This window comes from Rattus norvegicus, chromosome 3, assembly GCF_036323735.1.
Source record: "Rattus norvegicus strain BN/NHsdMcwi chromosome 3, GRCr8, whole genome shotgun sequence".
Classification (NCBI taxonomy): domain Eukaryota; kingdom Metazoa; phylum Chordata; class Mammalia; order Rodentia; family Muridae; genus Rattus; species Rattus norvegicus.
Genome location: NC_086021.1, coordinates 155,817,052 through 155,844,034, shown reverse-complemented (window position 1 = coordinate 155,844,034; position 26,983 = coordinate 155,817,052). Strand labels below are relative to the sequence as shown.

The 26,983-nt window shown below is 42.1% G+C and overlaps 1 long non-coding RNA gene across 15 annotated transcripts in view; it reads left to right on the top strand.

Annotated features, from left to right (window-relative positions):
- LOC120101725 (uncharacterized) overlaps window positions 1-26,738 on the top strand; it is a 103,565-nt gene extending 76,827 nt beyond the window's left edge. For 8 of the 15 annotated variants that reach the window (XR_010065426.1, XR_010065423.1, XR_005502545.2 and 5 more), the window contains 2 exons: window positions 1,392-17,191; window positions 19,316-26,738. This is a non-coding gene — a long non-coding RNA (uncharacterized LOC120101725). The remainder of the gene's footprint in view (window positions 1-1,391; window positions 17,192-19,315) is intronic. The other 7 variants (XR_010065432.1, XR_010065430.1, XR_010065429.1 and 4 more) reach the window with 7 other exon arrangements.
- Window positions 26,739-26,983: the final 245 nt, after the last annotated feature.

The window sequence follows — 26,983 nt, the reverse complement described above, 5'->3', positions numbered from 1 at the left end:
CCAGAAAGAAAGAGCAAAACCTTTTGTTTCTTGCACACAACGCCATCATTTCTATAGAGGATTTCAAGAATTTACAGAAAATATTTTAGTGAGTAAATCAAGGCAGGGCACGAGAAAAATATGTCTTCCTCCATTCTAGCAATGGCACGTGGGCACTGAAAATAAAGTGTAGTAACATTTATCAGTTCTAGAAAGAAGGGAAGAAAAGGAAGGAAGGACAAAAGAAAGAAAGAAGGAAAGAGAGAAGGAAAGAGAGATTGACTTATGTACATCAGGTAGAGTGGCACTTGTTTGTAATTCTAACCCTTGGGAGATAGAGGTGAGAAGTTGGTTAATTTGAGGCCAGCAGAGGCAGCAAAGTGAGACTGTTTAACAAAAGGAAGTCAGAAAGAAAGGAGGGAAGGAAATGAGGAATTTAATCAAACAAGTATAAGGTATCTATGCTGCCAAATCCATAATGCTGATATGAAGGAGGCAGTGAAGACTTAAAGGAAGTAGAGAAAATATACTATGTTCATGGATTGGAAGATTAAATTTATAAAGATGCCAATTTTCTCCAAGTGTACATAGAAGATTAATATAGTCCTTATCAAAACTCCAGCGAAAGTTAAGTAAGTAGTATTTCTCTAAAATTAATCTGGAAAGGGCAAGGGAACTAAAATAACCTACATATTCTTTAGAAAAAGAAAAGAGAAAGGATCAGTTTTTCATGTCTCGGTAACTTACTACGTGACTGCACTTGACACAGTGACAAAGGTTATCAGTGGAGGAAGACAGCGCGGAGATAACTGGACACCCCAAGGCAAACTGCACAGTGACCCAAGTTTCGAGTCTTAGACAAAAATTAACTTGAAATGGATTATGGACTTACATGTAAAATTACAACACTTTTCGAAGAAGACATAAAGCAGCCCTTTAGAGATGAACCAAAGGTTTCTTAGATTTTGTACCCAAAGTATAAAAAGAAAAACATCATTAGACATAGTAAAGATTGCTTGGTGAAAGACCCTGCTAGAGAGTGTATCACAAACCACCTATGTAATGATGACTTAGACAAAGAATATATGAAGTCTCAGCAGAAGAAGCTCTCCAAACAATCCTGTTTAAAAAATGGGTGTGAAGGGACATTTCATAGCCGAGGATATGAATATTAAATACAAGCACAGGACTGAAGGAAATCATCAGCCATTGAGGATGCTAATAAAAACCAGAGTGAGAAATAGTGACAGTATCTAACAACAGCAAGGAAGTTGGGAAATGGTGTCTGAGGTTGCTGGTAAGAAGGTCAAGCAGTACAACCAATCCGAAAAACAGTTGGATCATTTCTTTTAAAATAAATGCAGGGCTGGAGAGGTGGCTCAGTGGTTAAGACCACTTGTTATGTTTTGCAGAAGACCTGTATAACCATCTGTAACTCCACTTCTGATCCAGTGCCTTCTTTATGACCGCCATAGGCACCAGGTATGTGCATGACACACTTCCATACATCCAATAAAACAAGCACACACCAAAAATAAAATAAATCTAAAATAATAAAAAGTAAACATGTTACCATCTATGATCAGCAGTTGAGTTCTTACACATTTCTGCCCAAAGGGATGAAGGCTTATATTCCCACAAACACCTTTGTGCAAATTAGTTTTAATCATGACAGCCTCAAGCTGATACAATGTGCATGCGTTTCAATGTCATTCAATATTCATGAGTGACATTAGATACAATGTGATAAATCATATCATAGGATACTACTGGGCAATAAAAAGGAAAACCAGGACTGAAAAAATGTCTCAGTCACTAAAATATATATATATGTATATATATTAGCATATATATCTAATATATACGTATATTATATAAACAAAAACTATTGATGGTTTCCAGATAACTGTATTGAAGCAGAAAATTTTGATCTTCAAATATACCATAATGTGTGACTCCATATATGCAACATTCTTCATATGTAAATGAAAGAAATGGAGGACAGTTTAAAAGCTGCTAGTAGTTAAGGAGAGGGCAGGATGGGAAAGAAACTAGTGGCTGTGACAATTTGTAGTGTCCTTTGTTTCTTACTGTGTCTTCTTTATGCCTCCCCCAGGTATTGTGCATTTTCTTCTGAATTGCTACCTAAGGAAGTACATTTCTTAGTATTCAAAGCAACTTGTGAGGATGGTTGATGCCTCTTCTAGGCACAGGGCGTCCCACACATTCATAGCCAGCATAACAGTGGGGCTCTTGTGAGCCCCACAAAGGGTTGGGTTCCCAAGGGGAGCCTGCTTCCTTTGTGAAAGTGTGGGGAGGGAAGCGATATGGTGTTAATCAATACACCCAGTGATAAATGTTTATCTTGAGCAGAAAGCAAATAAAGGCGGGTTAGCGAGACCTTTATTGCCTGCTGTGGAGACAGATCCACCTACAGCGGCTGGAGTCTTTTCTAGGTCATGCAGCAGAAAAGTTGAACAACCGTTTTCATTTTTTTTCCCGAAGTGCTAGGATGTAGAGGAAAATCTTTGCCAACCATAATATGTAGTATTTATAGATTCTAAAAGTTTCATGAATGGTTTGTGTTTCTCAAAATGGAAAACTACGTTAAGTCCGAAGCCTAGATTGAAAGCATGCGGAGGCATTATATGTGGGCGTTAGGAATTAAGACTAGCTTGAGAATCTTAGAGATGTTCTCCTGTCTACACCTTTTGGGTTTTTTAACTCTCTAGGGCTCCTCTGGACGACTAGTTGAAACATAACATGGTAGGTCCTGCTTCTGAATACCTAGCCCAGGTCAGGCTCTTGCACTGGGAGTCAAGAACTGGAAACATTTGTGACAAGTTCCCAGCTGCCACTGTTCCTGGTCAAAGGACCCTGCTGTGAGAATCCCTGTTGGAAGGCACAGGCCCAGGCTATTTAGTTTGATGTCCTTATACCTGGAGAACTCACGGTTGTTATTGAGAAGGAGTACACTTGCTGTTTCATAATTTTTCTGACCTGAGGAGAATTGCCAGACAGCTGGAGTGTGGTTCTGTATTTGGCAGCAACTGGAGTAGCCCTGGAAGGGCAAAGAGCAAAGATGCGACATCAGGCAAGAGTTGCCGTGAGGTAAAGAGACAGACTGACTTAGCACAGGAGAATAAGCCCTTGACTCGTGAGACTGCTTGAAATCTTATTGAGGATCTTTTTAAATTTACGAAGTTTATCGAGAAAACTAAAGCCATTTTCTTTACCATTTTGGCAAGGAAACTCTACTCAAAAAACCACACGTCTGTATTTATTTATGTGTGGATAAGTATGTTGGTGCATATACTTGCATGTGAGGAAGTCAGAGGACAACTTGAGGGAGCCAACTCCCTCTAGGCCCCAGGGACCAGACTCAGGTAGTCAAGACAACTGGAAAACTCCTTTACATATGTCATCATTTTGCTAGGCCTCTACATTAGCCTCAGACACACATGAAGTGGGAAGGAAGGTGGCGGCTTCCAAGGACTCTGTTAAAATGGCGGTGAGGAGATGGATTCAGGGAGCATTTTTACTCCCTGCACAATAGAACATCACACCTAGAAATGATCACTCTACCCTGTGCCCACGAACAAGGATTCTGGAGTAATGAAGAAACTTGCAGGATGAGAGACTTGTGTAGCAGAGCCAACACAGCCTTCCTGAGCAAGTAGAACCCCGGATGAGATGTCACTGTCCCTGGAAGAGTGATTCAGTACAAACTTCAGGGGGATCAGCTTTTACAGTGCTGATCAGCTGTGGAGGACAGGGAAGGTGGAGGAAGCAGAGCTTGGCAAAGAGCACGCTGAGCTACGCTGCAGCTTATAGGAGGCGAATATAAATGCCTCTGTGGTTGAATCCTGCCAGGAGTGTGTGTGTGTGTGTGTGTGTGTGTGTGTGTGTGTGTGTGTGTGTGTGCAAGCTTTGTCAGCATTGTTCTACATGTTTGAAACCTTGGGTACAAAGATGCTTTGGTTGATCTTTTGCTGCAGTGAAAGGTCTAACAGGATCAACTGAGAGGAAAAAAGCTTTCTTTTGGCTTATGGATTCAGTGTTTCAGTTTCTCATTAGAAGGGAAAAGCAGGAAAGGGGCTTGGTTTTCTTGCCCCCTAGCCATCATATTCTGCCAGAGAGGTTTCACCTTCTAACGGTGCCACTGCCTTCAAATAAGTACCAGAAGTTGAGGAACAAATATTCAAAATTTGAATCCATGGGGGACATTTTAGACATAAATTTTAAGACTGGCTGCAGGGAAGAGAAGATACTTGGTAGCACTGTCTCTATTTCCCAAGCAAATAAAAAGATCTCTTGCAGAATCCCACTCTGATAAAAGGATCCAGCATAAATTGATTTCCCATGGTTCAAAAGCCTTTATTCAAAATTACCATTGATCTTGAATATAATCTCTGTCCTGGAATAAGTGAGCCAAGAGCTAAAGGGAATTCCTTTCAATTTAGGGAAGAAACATGAATAATTCTTACTGAAATAAATAAGACAAAAATATTTATAGGAGTTATCACAGATTCTTTTTTTTGTCCCCCCTCCCCGTTATCACAGATTCTTAAGCAAAGGCTGTTTTTTATTTCCACAAATCTATTTGTTTTTATATACTATAGCAATGCACTCCTGGATGTTAGCAGGACCTTGGTTATTGATGTAAAGAACTACATTTCACAGCATCCTTTGGACCTAGCCATGTGTCTAGGGTCTGGCCAGGAAGATCTACAAAGAAGAGTTTCATAAGAAATCTTTTCATTAAAGACTGTTGATCTGAGCTGGGCACAGTAGCTTCTGCCAGTAATCTCTGTATTTGAAAAGCAGAAGCAAGAGGAACAGAGAGATCAAGGTTAGCCCATAATACACAGTGAGAGTCTTGTCTCAAACAAACAAATACACGTTATAGGTCTATCATCTTGCCTGGCTAATGCCATCTTGGATTATAAAGACAGAACATAGCATAGAGATAGCTGATAAGTTAGTGAGTTGAGAAGGGCTTCAGAAAATATGTAGAGCAAAGCCTGCATCCACAGGCAAGAATAATACACTGTTTCTTTTGTAAATAGTTTTAGATCTCTCCTACTTACAGTTAAACTCCATCCTAAGTAACAAAAATGCATGGTGTGTGTGTGTGTGTGTGTGTGTGTGTGTGTGTGTGTGTGTGTGCGCGCGCGTGTGAGTATGTGCATGTGTGTGTATTTTGGACAGGAGAAATGCCTTCCTCCAAAAGGACATAGCTTTCTCACATACAGGAAACAGGTGATTCTTATTCTCCTCTAGACACGCTTTTCTTTTCCAGGCTTTTTGGTGCCAATATTAAGTATCTTTTAAGATGTCCTATATAGTTTGGAATTCAGAAGCAGCAGTGCATCATTTAGATGTTAATTACATTTAAACCAATGGCACTATAAGCAAAGCACACGTCTGGAATATGTTTAAAACATACGGGCATTCATCTACAAGGGGTTATTAATTTTACACTTTCCATCTGGAACCCATGAAGCAGCCATTCTCTGAGATACTAAAGATCCAAGGTCACGCAAAAACATACATTTGCATGAACACCAAGGTCTGGAGAAGTTTGAAGTTATCTGGCCCCAGCAATTCTGAAAAGATAATATTGTAGCCTGCTCTCTCATTTGCATAGTTAAAGCTATGCGTGGCCAAGAAACTCAAAACATTATGCCTAAAAGCCATTTGGAAAATGACTGGGTTTAGAGAATGGTATTTAATCTGCCTTTTTTTTTGTACCTGCTAATTGTCTTTCCATTATTAGCAAACTAAGTGTCAGAAGACATTAGTGTAAACTAGTTGGGGAGGGTCATGCTGGGAGGTTATACTGACCCTGAGTGGTGAAAAACTTTGTGGTTTAATATTGGTGTCACACTGACCTGGTGAACAAGAAGTACACATGTAAAAGAAAAGCCAAGAAAACAAAAACAAATGCTTAAGTGTTAAGACAAATTCTTTTTTGTTCATTTGTTTGGAAACAGAGTCTCTCTATGTTGACTGGGCTGACCTGGAACTTGCTCTGTAGACCAGGGTGTACTCAATCTCTTTGAGATCCATCTACCTTTGCCTCTTAAGTACTGGGATCAAAGGCATGCGCCACCACCTCCCCACCCGGTAAGACAATTTCTAAACATGGGATAGAGTAGACGTTTAACTTAGCCTGCTTGGACCTCACCAGGGTCACCTTTCCAAGTGCTGACTTCTCTGGATCGTGAATGCTTTTCCTTCCAATAGCCCAGACTCCTTTACTACACAGGAGAAAGATCCAGAAATGCCCCAGAGCTACACATACTCTAACAGGGCCCTGTAGCCTGTCAGCAAAGGGACTCAGAGGAGATGAACCCCACATCATGATGGAGGTCTGGGGTACCACATTACCTAGTTCTCCTGCTTCATCAGGATGAAGCCACCATCCTGTTACCTTTCCTGAAACATCCCCATTACAATCTTTTCCTTCTTCCTGGCTCACTTATGGCATACTGTTTGCTGTATCAGGGTCTTTCTGGGTAAACTGGGGTACATTTGTTTTGTGTTTTAGACAAGTGATTTCTCCCTATGTCCTTGTCTGAAAGTTACAGGCAATTGCTCCCCTCTATTCTGAGGTTGTTCTGAGGTTTAGACAGATCATTGTGTAGCATACATCCAATGTCTGAGATGCATTTAGGGCAGAACCAATTTTATTCAAAGGGTGCTGATGAGGTCAGGGGCTGGGGGCTGGGACTCTTGAGTTCTCTGCATCTTTCCCTCTTTAAAGTTGCTTTTAGAACAAGTTGAAATTGATCAGAAATCTGCTTATAGGTTGGTTTGCTGTTTTGTTTCTCAGTAGGACAAAGCCTTACAAATGCAAAGCATGTGCTCTGTCCTGGGCTACCCTCCCCGCTCCTTTACTGTGTTTCATTGGTCTTCTGGTTGGATTGTAAAGTATTGGGTGACAGACTGTACCTGAGGTGACTAACTATCTCAGAGTTCCGGAAATGTTCTGGTTTTAGCTTTGAAAACTTAGACTTAAGGAAACACCCCAGGTCAAGAAATCAAGATGGCTGCCGTACTACATTGTTTTTTGCTTGTATTTCCATCTCCCTGTCTAAGCATAACAGCTGGCATAGAGCGTGCAGTCAAGAAGAATTTGAGCAAGTACCCATGGAAGAACATGTGTGACCTTTGGCTGTTGTCTTTCCTTAGGAAACTGTTCATTGACCTGAAGGTCAGTTAAAATGTCCTTGCACAGACTTAAGATACCTACACCTTAAACCTTGGTTGTACTGTGTGATATGGTCAAGGGTCACAGTGTGAATAGAATTAATGTTGTTAGGAAACTCACTCTTTAATATGCAGGTGATCTTGGGCAGTTTAGGTAGGACCCTGGTAACCACAAGGCCCTTGTAGGCAGAAATGAGGCAGTTCAGAGGTAGAGGTGACTGTAAGGGACAGAGGAGAGGAGGGATGAAATTCTCACTACCTTTCTTTGACCTTGAGTGTGAAAGAAGGGCGACAATCAAGCAATATAGGCACTTTTTAGAATACTGGGAAAGGAACAAAACGAGTATGCCGCTGGAGTCTCTGTAGAGGAAGCTATCCATCTGTGTCTCAACATTCCACAGAGACCCATGCTGAGTTGCAGAAACTAGGAAAGAAAGTTGCGGTTTATACCACTGTGCTACTTTGTTACTGCAGCAAGAGAAGACTCGTACAGACTTCAGAATCTTTCGGAAATTGTATCAACTTTCCATAATAGATTCTTGCCCTCCACACAACACCATCTCCTCATACTTTGACCTGCAGATGAATAACTGTAACTCTGACCCTGAGCCATGTTCTGACCCAAAGCAAGATGGGGTTTTGAGGAAGATCAAAGTGAAGCTAGGGGTTCTCAGAAGGACTGGCCACCAGACAGGCTCAGGGCTTTATAGAACAAGAGCCTTGGGTGAAAATCACATGTCACAGAGAGAGGAGTCAGTTTCTAGCATCAGAGAGCACAAACCTGGGAAGATAAGAAAAGGTGGCAATCACTAAATTTTAAAAATAAATTCTTGTTAGTGTAGTTAATGTAGTTAATATATACTTTTTTTCAGTAATTAATACCCATAGTTCAGTTAGTAATTTTTCCACATATAGCATGCTGCCTGTATGAAATTGAACTCTAAAGTTAATTTCTGAGCAGATTCCTTCTGTCATATGCATAGCAGAGATGAAATTTGTTCGCTACGTCGACAAATTAGGGAAGTTTCACAAGCCAAAAAATAAATAAATAATGCCAGTTTAAAAATAAAAGATACCAATCACTAAATTTTAAAAATAGATTCTTGTTTAGCTAGTATATAAAACAATGGGTTTTATTATTTATAAAAACTTATTTAATATCAGTTTATTCAATATTTAATAAATAAACACATATTTATTTAATATCTGTAAATATTATTATATTGTTACATTTATTTTTACACACATGTAGTCATATGTTGCTCATGTTTACTTCTCTTTATTACACTCTCTTGGCCCTTTCCCCACCACCCACAGGTATCCTATCTTCTCCCGAAAGTCCTATTTCTGTTTTCATGCCTCGGTGAATTCTATGGCATCTGCAAGCATTTACAGTTCTACTACCGGTGTATAAGGCTTCTTTTCCATAACACTTGTTGCTCATTTCCTCGTCATTCTAACTAGGATCCTGATGGCTAAGAATATTGAATTTTTTTCAAATATTTATTAGACTTTTTTATTTCTTCCTTTGAGAATTATCTTTTAAATGCAGTTGCCCACTTATTGATTGGATGATTTATGTCTTGTTTTAAACTTTTTGAATTCTTTCTATATACTGGTTTATCCCCTCCCATATATATAGTGGTGAAGATTTTCTCCCATCCCATAGGCAGGCTGTCTCTGTCTGCTGTGGTTTTTGTTGTTATTGTCATTTGTGATGCAGAGTACTTTAGTTTTACATTATCCTGTGCATCATTTTTTGCAATTATTTCCTGAGCTATTGCAGTTCCTTTAAGGAGGTCCTTACAAGCCTGTTTCTATAAGTGTTTCCCTAAGCAGTTTGAGTTTTAGATGCTGAACTGAGACATTTGGCTTATCTGAACTACAATCTGTGCAGGGCCAGTGTTATTCTCCTACAGGTAGGTATTTAATTTTCTGAGGAGCATTATTGGAATGTATGGTTTGGTCATTTTGTTGAAAATCAGATGACTTTACTGCATGGATTTATTTCTGGGTATCCTATCCTATCCTACCCTACCCTACCCCATCCTGTTCTACTGATTCACACATCTGTGCCTGTGCTGGTATCATGGTGGGTGTTTTTTTTTTTTTTTGTTGTTGTTTTTTTGTTTTTTGTTTTTTGTTTTTTTTTTTTGTTTGTTTGTTTTTTTGGTTCTTTTTTTTCGGAGCTGGGGACCGAACCCAGGGCCTTGTGCTTCTGTTTTTTTTTTTTTTAACTATGACTCCGTAGTACAATTTGAAATCAGGTACTGTGTTATCTCCAGCATTGCCCTTTGCTTAGGACTGCTTTAGTTAGTCCATATCCTTTACATGTCCTACATATTGTAAGATTAATTTTTATATTTTTGTGAGGAATGGCATTGGAATTTTGATAGGGATTGTATTGACTCAGTAGGTCACTTCTGGTGATGTCAGTTCTGCCAATCTATGAGTATGAAACTTTTCTTTCTTTTCTTTTTTAAAATGTATTCACTTTACATCCCCATTGCTGCTTCCTCTCCATCCCCCTGCATCCCCTCTTTCATAGTTTCTCCCTTCATTCCTCCCTCTGCTTCTCCTCTGTGCAGGGGCTTCATTCTCTTCACTCTCTTGACCTCTGGGACTCTTTACTGTCTCTCTCCCTATTGATCCTGCCCTCCCATTCCCCTCCCCACCCTTCTCCCATCCAGTTCCTTCCCTCTGCCACCTATGACTATTTTGTTCCCCTTCTAAGTGTGATTCAAGCAACCTTGATTGCGCCCTTTTGTTGACTTTCTTTGGGTCTGTGAGGGGTGTATCATGGTTACTCTGTACTTTATGGCCAATATCTACCTATCAGTTAGTACACACATGCATGGATGCATGTCCTTTGCTGTCTAGGTTACCTCATTCAGGATGATATTTTCTAGTTCTGTCCATTTGCCTGCAAAATTCATGATGTCCTTGTTTTTATTAGCTGAATAATATTCCACTGTGTAAATGAACCACATTCTGTATCCATTCTTTGGTTGAGGGACATCTGGATTGTTTCCAGTTTCTGACTATTACAAATAAAGCTGCTATGAGCATAGTGGAGCATGTGTCTTTGTGGTGTGGTGGAGCATATTTTGGGTATATGCCCAGGAGTGGTATAGCTTGATCTTCAGGTATAACTATATCTAATTTTCTGAAAAACCTCCAGATTGATTTCCAAAGTGGTTGTACAAGTTTCTAATCCCACTAGCAGTGGAGGAGGAGTGTTCCTCTTTCTCCACGTCCTCACCAGCATGTGCCATCGCTTTCGCTTGAGTTTTTGATCTTTGCTACTCTGATAGATGTAAGGTGGAATCTCTGGGTCATTTTAATTTGCGTTGGTGACTAGGAATGCTGAGTGTTGAGCATTTCTTTAAGTGCTTCCTGGCCCTTTGAGTTTCCTCTCTTGAGAATTCTCTGTTTAGCTCTGTGCCCCATTTTTAAATTGGGGTATTTGGTTTGTTGGTGTCTAACTTCTTGAGTTCTTTATTTTAAATAAGGATCATATCATGTGGCTAGGGACACTTTGACTTTTTCATTTCTTACTTGTGCCTTCTTCATTCCTTTTTCTTGACTTTCTACTTTAGACTTGATGCACAGGATGCTGGCTGGTATGATAGCTCAGCAGTTAGGAGCACTGGGTGTTCTTCCAGAAGTACAGGCCTGATCCCTAGTATCCACGTGGTGGCTCATCACCATCTGTTCCAGGGGATCCAGTGCCTTTTCTTATCCTCTTGGTTGAATTTTGGAAGCTTAAAACTGTTTGTGTATAATATCACTGTGAAGTCCTTTATAGTGTCTCTTCACGGCTCCCCCTGGTAGACTTGGAGCTAGTGCCAATTGTCTCCTATCAGTTGATTCTGGGGTCCTCTCAGCTCAAGGTCTCCCTGAAACCTCACTTGCAGGATGGATAGCAAGTATTAGGACAGACATTTGTAGAACTCATCGGAGCAGCTCAGAGATTAGTTTCTTTTTCACTGGGGCACAAGATGTGGCCAGGTGCAAAACCCCAAGAGAAGCAGCCAAACAGAATGCCCGGAGCTGAGCTGGTCCACCTAGAGTTACAAAATGTCCTTATTTTATAAGAACTTATGGTCCACAACTCTGTGTGTCCAGGGCTCACAGACACATGACAATATGTCAAGAACATTTTCTCAGGGAAATCAGGTAAGGACAGGGAGGAAAAAGAGCAGGAAGAACTGAAGCCCAGACGCATGTTATTTCATAGCTGTCTGTGGGCATTGTCATCTGGCCCTGTGCATGCTAATAGACATATCCTTCATCTATCTCAAGACAAGGTCACATTGCTTTTACATGCTCCCACTGCCAACCACTGACTAGAGTGTGATGCAGGGGTATGTGCCTGCAGGTCCTTCTGGAGTCTATATGAAGGGGCAAAGATGAAACTCCAAAACAAGCAATGGTGATGTCATTTCTCCATGGAAGTGAGAGCATCCATTGATCCTTATCAATCCACTGTATGGAACCCATAGGACTGTGAGCTCACACACTGTCAGACTCTGGGTGGGGAGGTCAAACTCTGAGGATCTTATTATCCTCTTGACTTGGTTGTAACAGTGCAAAGTCAAATAGTAAGTAAGACACGTGTTCATCTCACTGTAGGCACGATTCTCTTTGTTAGAGTTCAGTGTCATAGGTTGGAAAAGGAACACACACACACACACACACACACACACACACACACACACACACACCATCACTGTTACACAGAAACATCAGTAAGTTTAATTGCAACATAAAAGGGCTGGTTTGACTGCTTTCTCGCCAACGATTCTAAGATCTAGTAAGAATCGGGGTGAGGCAGGCAGACAATTAATGAGGTCTGCCATGTGTGAATTCTGAGGGTTAAATGGGTGTGGTCACTTAGTCAAGGGCTAGGGAATGGGAGAGTAGAGCTCAGTCAGGTAGATCCCATTCCTGCTTTTCTCTGTTGATCAGAGCTCACCTGGGTGGGTTTACCCTACCATCTGCACCTTTAGCTCAGCTCACTGGTCAAGAAAACCTTGCCTTTTTCTTTTTTTTTTTTTTAATTAAAAAAACGACTTCCTCTTTCTCCCCTTCCTCTCCCATTTTCTCTTACTTTGGCGCTCATAGGTTTTTATTCTATAAACACTCTGTCGTCTTTGTGACATGGACTCATTCAGGACATGTTTACAGTACTTAATGACATCTCCCTGAGAAATAATGAGAATGCCTTTAAAGGTTGTCTTCTTCCCGTGCGTGCAGCGGGACGGCACGCCAGGCCTACGAGATGAGAGCCGAGGGTCTGGCAGGGGGAAAATTGACTTAATTTCTTTTCACCACATGAAATGGGGTGTCTGGGAGAGATGACCTAAATGCAGAGCCTAAAAACCAATTAATTCTGAATTGTGAATTTGTGAGCGCATCAAGCTGTGTGCAGAATTTCCGATGAGGCAGACGACGCATACCTGGCTTGTTTGCGAAATGTGAAGAATTTTCCACCTAAATACACCTAATGGTCTGTTATTAAAGCACAGCTTCAGTCCTGTCACACTCCAGCTTGTAGACCTGCATCAGTTTCTCATGAGATGCCAGTTCAGCCTTCAGCCTGACTGCTGATGCTGGGTGTTACTGCTCTGGTCTCCCTAGGGTTGGCTGAACGCTTTCTCAGGGTCCTTTGTATGCTACTGTCACTGTTATAAAGTCAGGCTGTGTGTAGCAATCCACATCCGTCCTTGGCATCTTAGGATCAGACAAAGACTGGTCCACATTCCCTAAGAAGGCTCCTGGTGCTCTGCTGATGTTCAGTCCATTCATTCGGATGTCTCTGCTATGATATCAACCCGATTCTACCACATCTGGGTTAACTCATCAAGGGCTCCCTGAGTTGGCTTTGCAAGGGGTACCAATTTGTGTGTGTGGAACAAAAATGAGTCAGATACAGCACATACTCCAAGGACTACATAAGAAATCGTGAGGTATGAATAGAAGTAATTGCCATCACCCCAGGTTAAATTCGGTGACCTTTAATAAAATCGTAAGACAAGAGAGGGAGGGCTCAAACATGGGGAGGTCTGTGGGGGGGGCAGGGAGACAGAGACAGAGAGAGTGACTGAGAGATGGACAGACACACAGACACACACACAGAATTTTCTGTCTACTGGATGGTAGAGTGTGAGGTATGTGAGTGATCTGTTGGACAACACATGAACACATGTATGCTACATGTTTAGTCTGCTGGGTGGAGGGACATGAGGTGCTTAAGTGTGTGAGCTATGTGTGGATGGGTGGCATGTGTGAGTTGTGTGCTTGCTAAGTGTGGGTATATGAAGTGTGTGCTTGCAATTGTGTTTGTGGGTGTCCTATGCGTCTACTGTAGGGTAGGATACGAGTTGTGTATGAGTTGTGAGTGTGGTGGGTGGCATGTATGGGATAGTCATGTACGTCTGCTGGATGTGGGGAATGTGATTTGTGATTGTATGACTTTGTTAGGTGGGTAACTGTTGTCTGTATGTGTGAGTTATATACATGCTGGGTAGCAGAGATGGGGCAGTCACCTGTGTTTGCTGGTGTGTGTGTGCGTGTGTGTGTGTGTGTGTGTGTGTGTGTGTGTGTGTGTGAGAGAGAGAGAGAGAGAGAGAGAGAGAGAGAGAGAGAGAGAGAGAGAGAGATATCTGCATGGGGAGATGAGACACTGTACATGTGTGAGCTATGTGTGTGCTGGGTAGCATGTATGTGTCCTATGTGTCTTCAGGGCAGCAGTGATAAGATTACATTGGCTCAGGTTAGTCCCCTAATCCAATATGGCAATACATAGGTACAAAAGTGGAGACCTAGGAATCCACCTGCAAGGAATGCCAAGAAGGCCAGCAAGCTGCTGCAAGCTATGGTAAGGCATCCTGTACCTGATTCTTAGATTTTGATCTCCAAGATGGTGAGACACTAAATGTATGTTGTTTAAGTCCCAGGCATATCAAACCTTTTGATACTGAGAAGCAACTTATCATCTGTAAATTCACACGCAAGGCTCACACAATCTAGTCATAATAAAAGAAATCACGCACACAAATCTCACAGTGTTTTAAGTAAGTTTACAGTTTTGTTTTACACTACGCTATACTCACAACTATCCTTTGTTAGACACAGCCTGCCGGTCTCAGGTTGAATGTGCCTGGAGCCATCTTGCTTGTACCCCCGCCCCCCCAGCAGCTCTTATAAACTCCACAGCCCACAAATGAAAATCTTTCGACATTGTCAATCTTTGAACACTTCTAGACTAACGTTAAATTTCAAGTTTCATGGTTTATGTTTTTCTCTATTGCGACTGTGTTTTTTAAAAGAACATAAACAGAAAAGCAAGCAAGTGGCCAGGTGACTGTGAGCTTTGGCTGTGGGCTTGTTTTGCTTGTAGTAGCTGACATTGTTGTCACCTGCCAATTCACTGAAGTCCCTTTTCCCTACCTGACCCAAGGTGCATTCACTTGGGCCCAGGGTTAAGCTGGATAAAGTCAGCTGGACTCTCACCTACTCTGTTGTTGCAGACAAATCCTTTCATTCTTGTCTTTTCTTTCAGCTTGGTCTTCTGTTTTAAACCCCACTGACCCTTCTCTGCCTCCTCCCCTCTCGCTTTCTTTTTTGGAGGAAAAAAAAACATTTCAGAGCTCTGCTGAATTCACTCATAAAGACTCAACCAATAAATTCCTAACTCAAAAGATTAAAGACATTTATGTACAACATACAAAAAGAAAAAGTCTTGCTTACATCAGAGCCCCTGTGTTTGCATAGCTTAACCAAACAGAGAATAATGTTTGAAAGACGAAGACTAACACAGACATTTTTTGCTTTTTAAAACGAAGCTCAATTACTCAAAAATGTTGCCTGCTTTGTTGGTTTTAAATGCTTTTATCTCGTTTTGATTTATGGCTGTCCCTTGTATAGAAGCAGATCTCTGCTTAGCCACCTGTAGGCAGGTGTATCTTTTTTAAGCACAGTCCCTGGAGCAGAAATTCATCCATCAACTGCTCACGTGGAGCCAGAGCATTCAGGATCCTTTATCTCTGTGACCCAGTCACTAGGTCTATTTCATAACAAATATTTAATTCTGGGCGGCAGCCATGAACAGAGAAGAGAAAGGGGAGAGAAAGCATACAAATTTGGGGTGAAAGGAAAGAAACTAATATTTATTAGGTATGTATGTAGGATCCAGAAGCAGAAGACACACTTCCCAAGCTCCTTCTTCCCCTCCACCTCTTCTCTCCTCCGTTTTCTTTTTTCTTCCTCTCCCCTTCCCTCTCCTCCCTCCCCTTCCTTTCCCATCCTCCTCTCCTCTCCAACCCTCCTCCCTCTTCCCCTCTCCCCTCCCATCCCTTCTTCTTCCCTTCCCATCCTCCTCTTCTCTCCACCCCTCCTCTCTCTTCCCCTCTCTCCCCTTCTCCCCTCCCATCCCCTCCTCACTTTGCTTTTCCTGTCCTGTCCTGTCCTGTCCTCTCCTCACTTCCCTTCCCTTCTCCTGTCTTCCCCTCCCCTCCCTTCCCCTCTCCTTCCCTTTCATTTTTAAAAAATATTTTAGAAAAATTAAACATGACTGTCAACAAATTACCAAATTTCATAATAATAATAATACTAAAAATATTATTAGTATTATTAGTATTCCTAAAAGATAGACTCATTAAGTCCCGGCTATTGCCTTAAAACAATCTAGTTACTACATAACACCAACTTACATGCATGGTAAGAGTGTTTTTCTGTTATATTTCCATCATTTACATTTTAAACACTCTCCTTCAAAATACATGGCCTAGAAGACACTGTGAATTCCATTGGACAGATCTGTAAATGAGTGTTGTAAAAGTCTGGGGAATAAAGCACTGGGTCGCCCCCAATGTTGCTCTTGAATATGATCCAGGTCCTGTCTGTTCATGAGGATACGTTTTGCCTTTTGGAATCAAGGGACCTTCCCTTCTTTGTCATATAATTTAAATGCTTTATAAAGATGCATGCCAATAAAATAAAATGGAACATTATCTAGATAATTTCTGAATACTTTCATTGACAAAGCATTATAAGGATGCTAAGTGCTGATGTGAAGGTGTGAGGCATGCTGATGAAGTAGCAGGAGAAGGCTGGTGTCACCTTGGCACAATGACTTTAAAGTCATAACCCAGAATAACCCAGGTGTGATTCTGAAGGTTTGCAGCAGCCAGCAAGATTGTTCGAGGGAAAGCAGCTTCTTGGCATTACCAAGTTTGAGAACAAAACATGTATCTTGGCAGAGCTGGTTACTTCTAGTAGCTGCCATTCTCGGGTACCATTTAGCATCTTCAGCTTTTCACTATCAATGCTTCCTGGGACCCTCTAGTCTACCCATGCTTTCTACACACGGGAATTTCTCAAGGACCTCTGCTCATTATCCTCACCACATATAAGAGATTGTATGTATTCTGTGTTAACAGAAAGCAATTGCAACAGGTCTAGCAGATGATAGATTGAAAGCTCCAGTTCTTCAGTAATCAAGATCAGTGAAATTGGGGCTTAAACAAATAGAATATTCCTCTGTAAAGTAGGTATGGCAGTGGGAGAGGAGACGTCCTCTCTGGTATACACTACAGTTTCCATTTCCCAACCTCACATAACACACACAGGTACAAATCCTGCCATGTGTGAGTTCTATACTCTTTCCACAGGGCAGGGCTGGGAACTCTTTGATCTGTGTTGTATTCACTCATTTTGCCCAGCTCTCTCTTTTGCTTGAGGATGTTAAAACCATCCCATAGGCAGCTGAGCACAGGTGAAGGACGGCCTTGGGATTCTGTGTGTCTATCCTTTCTGAATGTATTCACCTTGACATAATGTTACCTCCCTTAAAAAGAGAAGAGCCTGCTTGGGAGATGGTTTACTAATTTTCTTTTTCTTTCCTCAGTGTACACATGCGGCTCAGCCTTCTGCAAACTTTTGGTCAAGGGAGAAAGTTCAGCGCTTGTCTGATAGGCTAGACTCCTCAAAGGTATTCTTCTCTGTCGTGACATATGGGACTGTGGATACAGCTCAGTGATAGAATACTTGCCAATCATTCTCAAGGCCTTAGGTTCTGTCTAGTCTCCTGCTAGACCGAAGGTCTCATTCTTTATTTTGAAGCTAAGTTTGATGAAAGCTTCGATAATTTTGGGTCTATAACCTCTTTTCACTCTTAAAAAAAAAAGAAGACCCCAAAGAGCTTGTGTTTACATAGGTAACATCTTTTGATATCTACTAGTATTTGTGACATGTAAAATACTTATGTAATTTATTTCAAAATTAACAACAAACCCATTATATGTTGACATGAATAATGTGCTTTTAAGTACAAGATAGGCTTTCCCTACAAATCTCAATTATTACATTAAAAAGTACAGGTACTTGAACATTTGGCTGGACAAAGATGGCTGAATTCTCTTTCTTCTGCCTGTATTCATCTGTTGTGTTTGGTTGAAGCAAATGAAGGGCCTCTTCATGCTCATGAATATAGGAAAAGGTTCTGAAATAGCACATTGTGAACTTTCCTTCTTTTGCCACAAAAGTCTAAGTTTCTTAGAGAGTAGCTGCCTTGTAACACACAAAAGACCAGGCATCCTTTTATGCTAATAAGACTTGCTCCACACAAGCAATGCATGTGTTCAGAAATATCATACTGAGTCTCATTCATATGTGTAGTTAAGCATGCAGTGAGCATATCTGATGAATGCAAGTAGTATGTTTGAAAAATAAGACATTGATTTATTAAGGAAGAAGTCTTTTTTATTCTAATTGTGTTGAAAGCAAAGATAAGCCATCTTTTCTGAATTAGAATGCCTATAATGGCTGCATATGATAGATAGATAGATAGATAGATAGATAGATAGATAGATAGATAGATAGACAGACAGACAGACAGGCACATGCCTATAGTGCCAGTGTTCAGGAGGCTCAGAAAGGAGTACTTTGAGTGTAGTGCTAGTTTGGGCTGCACATTAAGTTTGAGGCCGTGATGGGCTGCATAGAGAAGCCCTACCTCAAACAAAACAAAAATCAAAACAAACCCAGAATATCTTAACTGAGCTTCAGTGGACACAGTCCATCTATTCCTTAACTCTCACCCCATATTTGCAGAATCCTCCTAGGTCTATTTTCTATGAATTCACTAAGTGACTTTAAGAGATGGAGGATACTCAAACAAGCTGTATTACTTAACACAAAGACAGTCCTCTGAGGCTTTGCTTAGTTTCTCCCTCTCTCTCTGCCTGAATCAGATTTTGTCAGTGCTTTATTGCCTGAAATGAGATGCGGAGACAGATGGACAGAGCCAAAGCTTCCTTAACCTGGTCACCTTGCTCTCCTAATAGCTTATACAATGTCAGGGCAAAGCATTCAGAACTCAACACTGAGCCTGGCTCTGGTTTGGACAGAGCATCTTGATGTGTAGTGGGGACAGGGAAAAGAATGGCCTCCTCATATGAATGAGGGATTTAGCGGGATCATGAATGGTGCCCAGAAGACGTTGCAGGTGAATACATACTCTAGTAAACATCCTCATCTTTCATATGTGCTTCTCTCTGTGTGAGGCAGCTGCTTTCTGAGCGCAACACAATGTGGGTTGGCCAGGTGACATTTTCATTCTCCTTCTGGTATTTACCCACCTTCTTGTTGTTGGACTATTGTTTCCAACCTGTATGACTGTAAATGTGCATCTCTATTAGGGCTCAGAGTTTAGTTAATCCAACCTGGAAGCATGAAGCTGTAGGAAGAGAAATTTATTAACAATGTACCTGCCCCACATCTAAACATTGACATTTCCTGCCTTGTGTCACGGAAAACCCCAAACTCTGAGTCTCAGCACAGAGAGTCCTGCTGATTTGATTCCATCTATCCAAGTCCATGGGACATTAGTTCAGTACAGTTGCTTCTCATAGGAAGGCTTTGGTAAAGAACTTGCTGGGTTTATCAACTGCATACACTTAGCCTAAGGCCTCCCAGTGCTTTTTCAGCAGATCTGAGGCCATCTTTCCTCTTCTAAAGACTCCATAGGCTTCACTCAATTTTCCTTGTGGACTTTATTCCCCGTGTGGTCTGTTTCTAGAAAAGTAATCTCTGTTCATATGCTTTCGGTCTCCAGGGACTGTGCCTGTAACTTACCTGAAGAGGAACTGGTGGACAAGTCGTCAGCAAACAACTGAGGAATCCTGCCATGACCTATCAGCTCTCTGCTGCCTCCCAACTATTGCAGCCTTGGGAGAGGCACATTCACTTGGAAATGTAATGAACAAACATTCATTTACTTGGAGTCAGGCCAAAGAGTTAAAGCCAATGTCATTTGTAGTCACAATAATTTTAACTTCGGACCCATGAAGATCTTTTCTGGTACTTTTGTGTGAATGAGAGATGCAACTTAATGCTGTTGTGCTTGGGGACATTAATTTGAGGAAGCCACTTTGGAGGCACAACTCTCTAGGGTAAAGAAGAAATAGCTTCCTGTCTTCCTATGCAGGAATCTGCTTAAATAGACAATTTTACCTTAACGCTTAGAGTTCATGTCCTCAGTGCACTTGGGTCCATATGTTCAAAGTGGCTTGGAAAATAATTTATCAGTAGTTAACATCCCTTCCTCATCAGCTGTTTCCAGGAAAAAGAGCTAACGTTGAGCAATGGAAGTTGGGCTGCATCTGAAAGGTTGTTTTTGCTGTGTGTTTCTGAGAAAGGGCAAATTGTCAACACCACTGTCCCAGAGAGTGCTGATCGATAAGTGCTTCATAGGAAGAGAACTTCCACAAGAGGTGAAGCCAGGACAGCTTGAACTGGAGTTAACTTTGGGAAGTCTTTGGGTGAACTATAAGAATGGGGGTGGCCCTGCTTCATTCCTCATGTGTACTCGTGTGCTAGAGACCATCTATTTGCTAAGAAACAAGGTTGAGAACTTTGTTTGGGCAAGGAGTCCATGAGGCATACTTCTGTTCCAACCTTAAGTGTCAGAGAGGAGAGCAAGGAAGGATTCTGGGAAGAGTTAGGTTCTACATTGAGTCCTGAAGGATGCATTTCAGTCAATGCATCAGTCAATCTCCTGGACCAATGTCCCCTAAAGAACATCAAGAAGCAAAGATATAGGCTGGGCATGGTGGCGCACTCCTTCAATCCCAGCACTCAGGAGATGAGAAGAGGAAGAAGGAGGAGGAAGACAAGGAGGAAGAAGGCAAGAATGCAGAGGAAGGGATGGAGAAGAAGGAGGAGAAGGAGGAAGAACAGGAAAAGAAGGAAGAAAGGAAGGAAGTAACAAAGGTATAGGGACAATAAATTTATTTAGAATATTAATTTAGGAAGCACCAGAAGGAGGTGGGAAGTAGGGATGGGAAGGGAGGGGGAAGAAAGAGAGAAAAAAGAGAGGCTAAGAGAGGCTGGAAGAGGCAATAGAAGGGAAGGGAGATGATAGGAAGGGGGAGAGAGGAAGAGGAAAGTAGGCAGGAGTGGAGGGAAGGAGAGGGAGGGCAAGTCAGCCAGAGGAGGGCTTGTCCATCAAGGACCCACTGTGGATGACCTGGACGTTGTCCTTCTGGGGGCCTTTAGGAGTATCTTTGCCAAACTTCACTTCCCAATGAGAGGGAAGTAGTAGGCTCTGTCCCATCCCCTTTCCCTCTGATTAGCTACCAATCTACATTGTTCCTAAGATACTATTTTCTGAAATCCATATGTGTACCTCAAACAGGCCCAGCTCTGAAGAGAAGTGTCAGTGAAGGTGTGAGTATCAAATGGAGAGGTGATACTGTGCCAGCTCCAAGCTTTTCAGTGTCCTAGCCCTTCCTTATCATTGTGGTACTAGTCCTGAGACTCAAGGTATGGCCACACCCACAATGATGATGATGATGATGGTGATGATGGTGGTGGTGGTGGTGGTGGTGGTGGTGGTGTGTGTGTGTGTGTGTGTGTGTGTGTGTGTCTAAATTGGGCTTGTCTTCTCTAACATGGAGTGTTAGAAATGCATCTTTTCACTTGATGGCACCAAAACTTCCTCTGAACTTGCACACTTTACCACCTTTGGCAAAGAAGAAACAGCCAATTTCCATGTGGCTGAGTAAATTTAGTAGAAGGCATAGCAGTTTTTCTTTTATGTGAGTCTAGGATTTAGTGGATCACACTACTTGACCAGAAAGGAAAGCCCTTGTTCTCTCAGCATTATCATGCTGAGCTAGCTATGTGCAAAGTCCTTACCGGAGAGCACCAATATTAGAAGATGAAATAACACTAGGGTCACTCACTCTCCTGGCCAGGAGTTGAGCACCTTTGTTCTACTGAACTGGGGACTCTGGATCTGTAAACATCCAGTGCCACAGTCCCAGGGCCAAAGAAAGCTACTGAAGTTATGATCAGAGAACACATGTGAGCTGGCAGGGGTGGGGTGAGGCCCAGTGGCTTATCACCCTTCTTGCCCTCTCCCTGACATAGGCACTACTTCTCAAATCCCTTCTTTTCCCTCAGAAACTGGCCTGTCTGCTCGTGCTCTCCTTGACTTTCCCATCCACTTTTAACACAACTCAGAGTGATTCCTTTGCACATCTACTCTGTTGATAAGTGTGTGTCCTTGTTACACACTTTCTACAGAAGTTAGAGAAGTCCCAGCAAGGACTGGACATAGCTATGCTTTGTAAGCAGTATGGAGTCTGATCTCAGAAGAAGGATCCTAGTCATTTCCCTGGATGTGACAGATTTGTGGGAGGATTTTTACCTATTTCCTTTTGTCTGTCTGTATTTTCTATATAAAAATAATCTTTTCATAAGAACCTTTTTTTCTGTACCAGAAGGGAAAAACCCTGTAAATTATTTTTAAAACCTCAGAAGAAATAATTGCTCAGGTTTCCAAGAGCTTAGGCTCTGCTAGGCTTCTTTTTATGCAGAATAAAAACTTAAAGATTAAATTAGTCAGCCCAGTGCACATTGAAACTCTTGTTCTGTCCTAGGATGAAGTCCACTTCACTAAGTTTGGGTATGCTGTGGACATTAGAATATGTCTATAGAATTCACTACTGTGTGGGTTCCATTGCCCTGTGGACCGGAAACATCTCTGTTATTCATTTAATTCTATGTGGCTGCCCAGCACCTACTCATTCAGGTATCACTGGAGTCAGGGGCCCTTCTGTCCCAGGTAAGTAGCCCTACTCAGCCCAGTGTGGCAACCTCTGTGAACTTTCCAGTTTGGTCTATGGGTAGGCAAGGAGGAAGGATAGTGAGGCTCTCTTCTGGGCTTCAGGGACGGAACAGAGGGCCTTGGAGTCTTGGCAGGTCTAAGAACTACTAGGAACCAAGCCCAGTGGGTGGGCTAGGTGCTGATAAATAAGACTCAGAATCCAGCAGCTCCTCGCTTCTGGAACATAAGCCAAGCCTGCAGGCCTTTTCTGTGGCTCTCCGTCCGTACTTAGGACCTTTCCTTGGGATTAAATGAAACTTAAACCTGCTAAATAAACACAGGCACAAAGAAAAACCATTGGGACTCGTTCACCTGCTATCAATCATCACTGCCAGGGTGTTCCTTGTCTTGACAGCTTACTGTAGGGAGGGAGCCCTGGGCTCCCCAGAACAAAAGCAGGAGAGAAAGAAAGAAAAATAGCAATGAAGGAGGAGATTTACCCTGCAGGCTGAGGAAGGAAATTAACTGAAGAGAGACAGCAACAGGAAGACAGATCCCAAGTCAGGCCAGTGGTTGCCATGGTCAACTTCACAATGAGTTCTGTTTTCTCTGCTTACTTCACTAATAATAGTAACATTATCATCATTCTCATTATTACTGAAAAGCTTTGGGAGATGGTCAGTTGCTAAGTTGTGTGCCCAGCAAGCACAAGGACCTGAATTTGGCCCTCAAAGCTTCTGCAAAAGCCAAAAGCATGACATGTACCTATGTTTCCAGGCATAAGAGACACCTGAACGAGTAAGTGCTGGGCAGCCACATAGAATAAAGTTCATAACAAATGTTTTGGGTCCACAGAACAAAGGATCCCACACAGTAGCGAGTTCTATAGCGCATATTCTAATGTCTAGAGCACACCCAAACTTAGTGGGGAAAGAGATACAGAACAATCCCTGGATCTCGCTGGACAGCAATTCTAGCCCAATTAGTGAAACCCAGGTTCAGTGAAAGACCCTATCTCAAAAAATAATTGGGAGAGTGATTGAGGAAGACATCACCTACACACACACACACACACACACACACACAGAGAGAGAGAGAGAGAGAGAGAGAGAGAGAGAGAGACAGACAGACAGACAGAAAGAGAGAGAGAGAGACAGACAGACAGACAGAGACACATACAAATATACAGGTGATTGATCTACTTAGTCTTCTCCATGGTAAACATTATACCTAATACTCCATCCATTCATTTGTTCATTCATTAATTCATTAATTTGACCACTCAGCAATGTATCTAGGCACTGGAACACAGCGGTAAAGGAGACTGAGCCCCTACAGAATCAAGAAAGCATATAACTTAAAAGTAAGTGCACGGATATAAAAGTATTAGAGAATGATATGTGTGATGGAGAAGATTATGCCCACTAGGTGAGTGAGTTTGGGAGTTGGAAGGCTGCTTATGACATTCCGTAAAGGGAAGCTTATCTAGGCGCTGGCTCCAATGCTCAGCTCCGAGCAGGAGCTAAGACTGACTGGAGCAGGTGAGGTGTTTCCTAGGAAAGCGCAAAGGCCCTGTGACAAAAGCCCTGTGACAGCTTGCATGTGGCAGAGCTGAAGTCTATTAGAAGGCCCGAGCCGCCATATGTTCTACCCATGGAAATTTAGGAAATAGGAGAGTCCAGTGGTCAGGTCTGCCAAATGGAACAAAGCATTCTGAAGCCTGATTAGGACCAAATTAAAGCACGTTCTAAAGTCAAGAGCCTATTCTGTTGTTCCTATAGTCTTACGGCTTTTCCATGGATTTGACAGATGTATACAAAGATAGATACAGGTGAACTGATGGGTATACAGAAGAAATGTGTGGCCCGACCCTCACCAAGACTGGGCCATGAGTGCCTCCTCAATGCTGTAAACAAACTCAGAGGAGTCTTATGTTCAGGAATTTGATAAAGCCAGGTTATGTTGACCAAGTCTGGTGTCATCCACCATTCTAGGACAATTCTTAACTAGATCCACAGACTCAGCTCTCCACTGGCCAGAATAGTTAGTGATTCTTGCCTCCTGATCCCCTCTGTTGGTGTCCTGAGCTAGCAAGTAGGCATTCCTGGGTGTGCTATGTGTCTTCTTCCAGTTCCTAACACCTCTGCCCGGACACATCTCGTTCAAGTACTTTATGTCAGTGGCTTTCAAAAAATGGGCAAATATATAGGGATGAAATCAGGACGCAAATGACAATGAAATGGAGACTTTCCCTAGAGGGCAGATCCTTAGGAATGAGTGGAACTTACAGCAAGAGTTTGGGTTTCCCTGGGGTGGGTGACAGAGATTTAATGTGACTGAGCCTTCATTTGCTAGGGCCAGAAACAGACCCTGGCATTAGCCTTTGTGATCTCTGCCTTTTGGCTCCCAGGCAGCTGTAACACATGGCTTTCATTCTAGAATGAGCTACTCAATTAAAATCAAATATCGAACCTAATATCCCCAACTCACCCAAACTGGTATTATTTGTGCAGGCACAGCGGAAGTGGAAAGAACCCCAAATGCACACAAAGCCAGGCGAAGGTCAGCACTGATTATGTCAGGCTGGCAATTTAACACTAGCTCTGCACTTTGCAAAGCATCGACACTATTTGCCTCTTTCGAAAGTTCATATTTGAGAATAACCGACTTTGTGCATGAGTGAGATGGAAATTTGTGTCTGGAAGAGGTCTGTGTGGTGTCATTTGGACCAAGTAGCCCATAGTTTATAAGAAGAGCACATGGCTCCAACATGTGAATGCATTTATTAGACACACACATTCAATTATGAATATAACTTAATTTTTTATTTTAAACATGTTGATTACATTGTGGTGTGTGTGTGTGTGTGTGTGTGTGTGTGTGTGTGTGTGTGTGTGTGTGGTGTGTGTGTGTGGCAGTTGGTTCTTTCCTTCTCCTGTTGAGGAGTCATGGGATTATTTTTAGGTCAGGTCACCAAGCTTGATGGCAAGCAGTTTTCCCCACTAACCCATCTTGCTGGCCCAATTTGATGTTTTAAATGGCGAGAGTATCTATTTTCTTCCTACATCCCAACTGGATTTGTTTGTGCTCTTCTTAGGGTGCAAGTCAGTTGGATATTCCAAGGAATAATGGAATCTAGAACAGACACAGGATTGTAGAGAGAACAGGGCTGCTCAAAGAGATGTAGAGGATAAATGAAGTCAGAGGTGAAATCTCTCTTTGGTGCCATTTCACCAGTAAGGTCTTTGATAGACTAACCTATGCCCAACTCTTAGGAAAACAGAAAGAAAAGAGAGACTACTTAAGAGACAGAAGCCCAGTGAGAGAAAATGAGAGAGGGCCATTTTGCCAGGAAAGTTGTACAGAAACAGGATACAGAGGGAGAACAAGCTAGACATAGGTGTGGACAGAACAAGCTAGAGAATGAAAAGGAGCCAGGCGATTAGAACATTATTTTCAAAGTTAGTATGAGGCTAAGCAGTGCAATTCAGGAGAAGCTGAGAGAAACCAGATCGAATCAGTCAGCTTGGAGAGGAGTTTGAGCCAAAACAGCTGAGCTGAGTCAACTATCCAGAGATCAGAAAGAACTAGCAAGGGGTGAGCTTATTCAGCAGCAAGTCTCAGAGACTGAAAACATTCTAGGCCTAGATTAGATTGTATGGAGGCTAGAAGTTTCCAGGACTAGGGCCTGAGTTAGAAGACAGAGGCAGCAAGCCTCAGAGAGGACAATTTCATCAGCAGAGTAAACGTTACTTTCATAGGCAGTATTGGGGAATTTTAAAGGATACAGCAATGGGATGTGAGGCCAGAATTTTCACCTGGGTCAAAACTGATCTGCACATGCTTCGACTCCATCTTCAGAACCACCATAAACAGAGTTTGAAAGTCTCTCTCCAACTGAAACTCAGAGCCATGCTGTACGTCACTGGAGTAGCAGGGCAGGTGGGACACTCTAGGGATGAGACTGAACACCTGGGGGAGGGACAGGGCGTGTGCTGTGATGGTGTGTCACAAAGAGAAGTACAGACAGAAATTTCTAGAAGACCTCGTGTTTATTTGCACTTTGTAAACCCCAGAGATGAACTACAAGTCACAGTGGTGTCAGTCATGAAGAGATGGTTATTGTTAATTGTCGACTTGACAGACTCTACAGTCTCATGAGAGGTAAACTTCTAAGCATGCTTTCAGGGAATTATCCTGATTATGTTAATTGAGGTGTGAAAGACCTGCCACATCAGTGCCTGGACTGGATCTTGATTGTACAAACAGAGAGAATTCCTGCAATGGCATGTGTATTTTGCTCTCTGCTTCCTGATTGCAGATACAATGTAAACCAGCTGTTTCAACCTTTTGCTACCTTGGCTTTCCCAGCATGATGGAGCATTCCTTGGAATTGTGAGCTCAAATAAACCTTTTCTCCCTTAAATTGCTTTTTATAGTATTTTATCACAACAACCGAAAAAGAAAACAAAACAGATGTTAAGGGAGACATTGCCTGACCAAGGGAGTAGGTGAGACCTGGAGTAAAATGGAAGACAGACTGAAAAAAAGCCAGAATACACATTCAAGTATAATTTCCTCAGTAGTGCACTAGATTTCAAGATCCATATCCAAATGACATGAGCCACACACCAGGCTTTGCAACCATGTTGTTGCCTAGGACAGTGAACA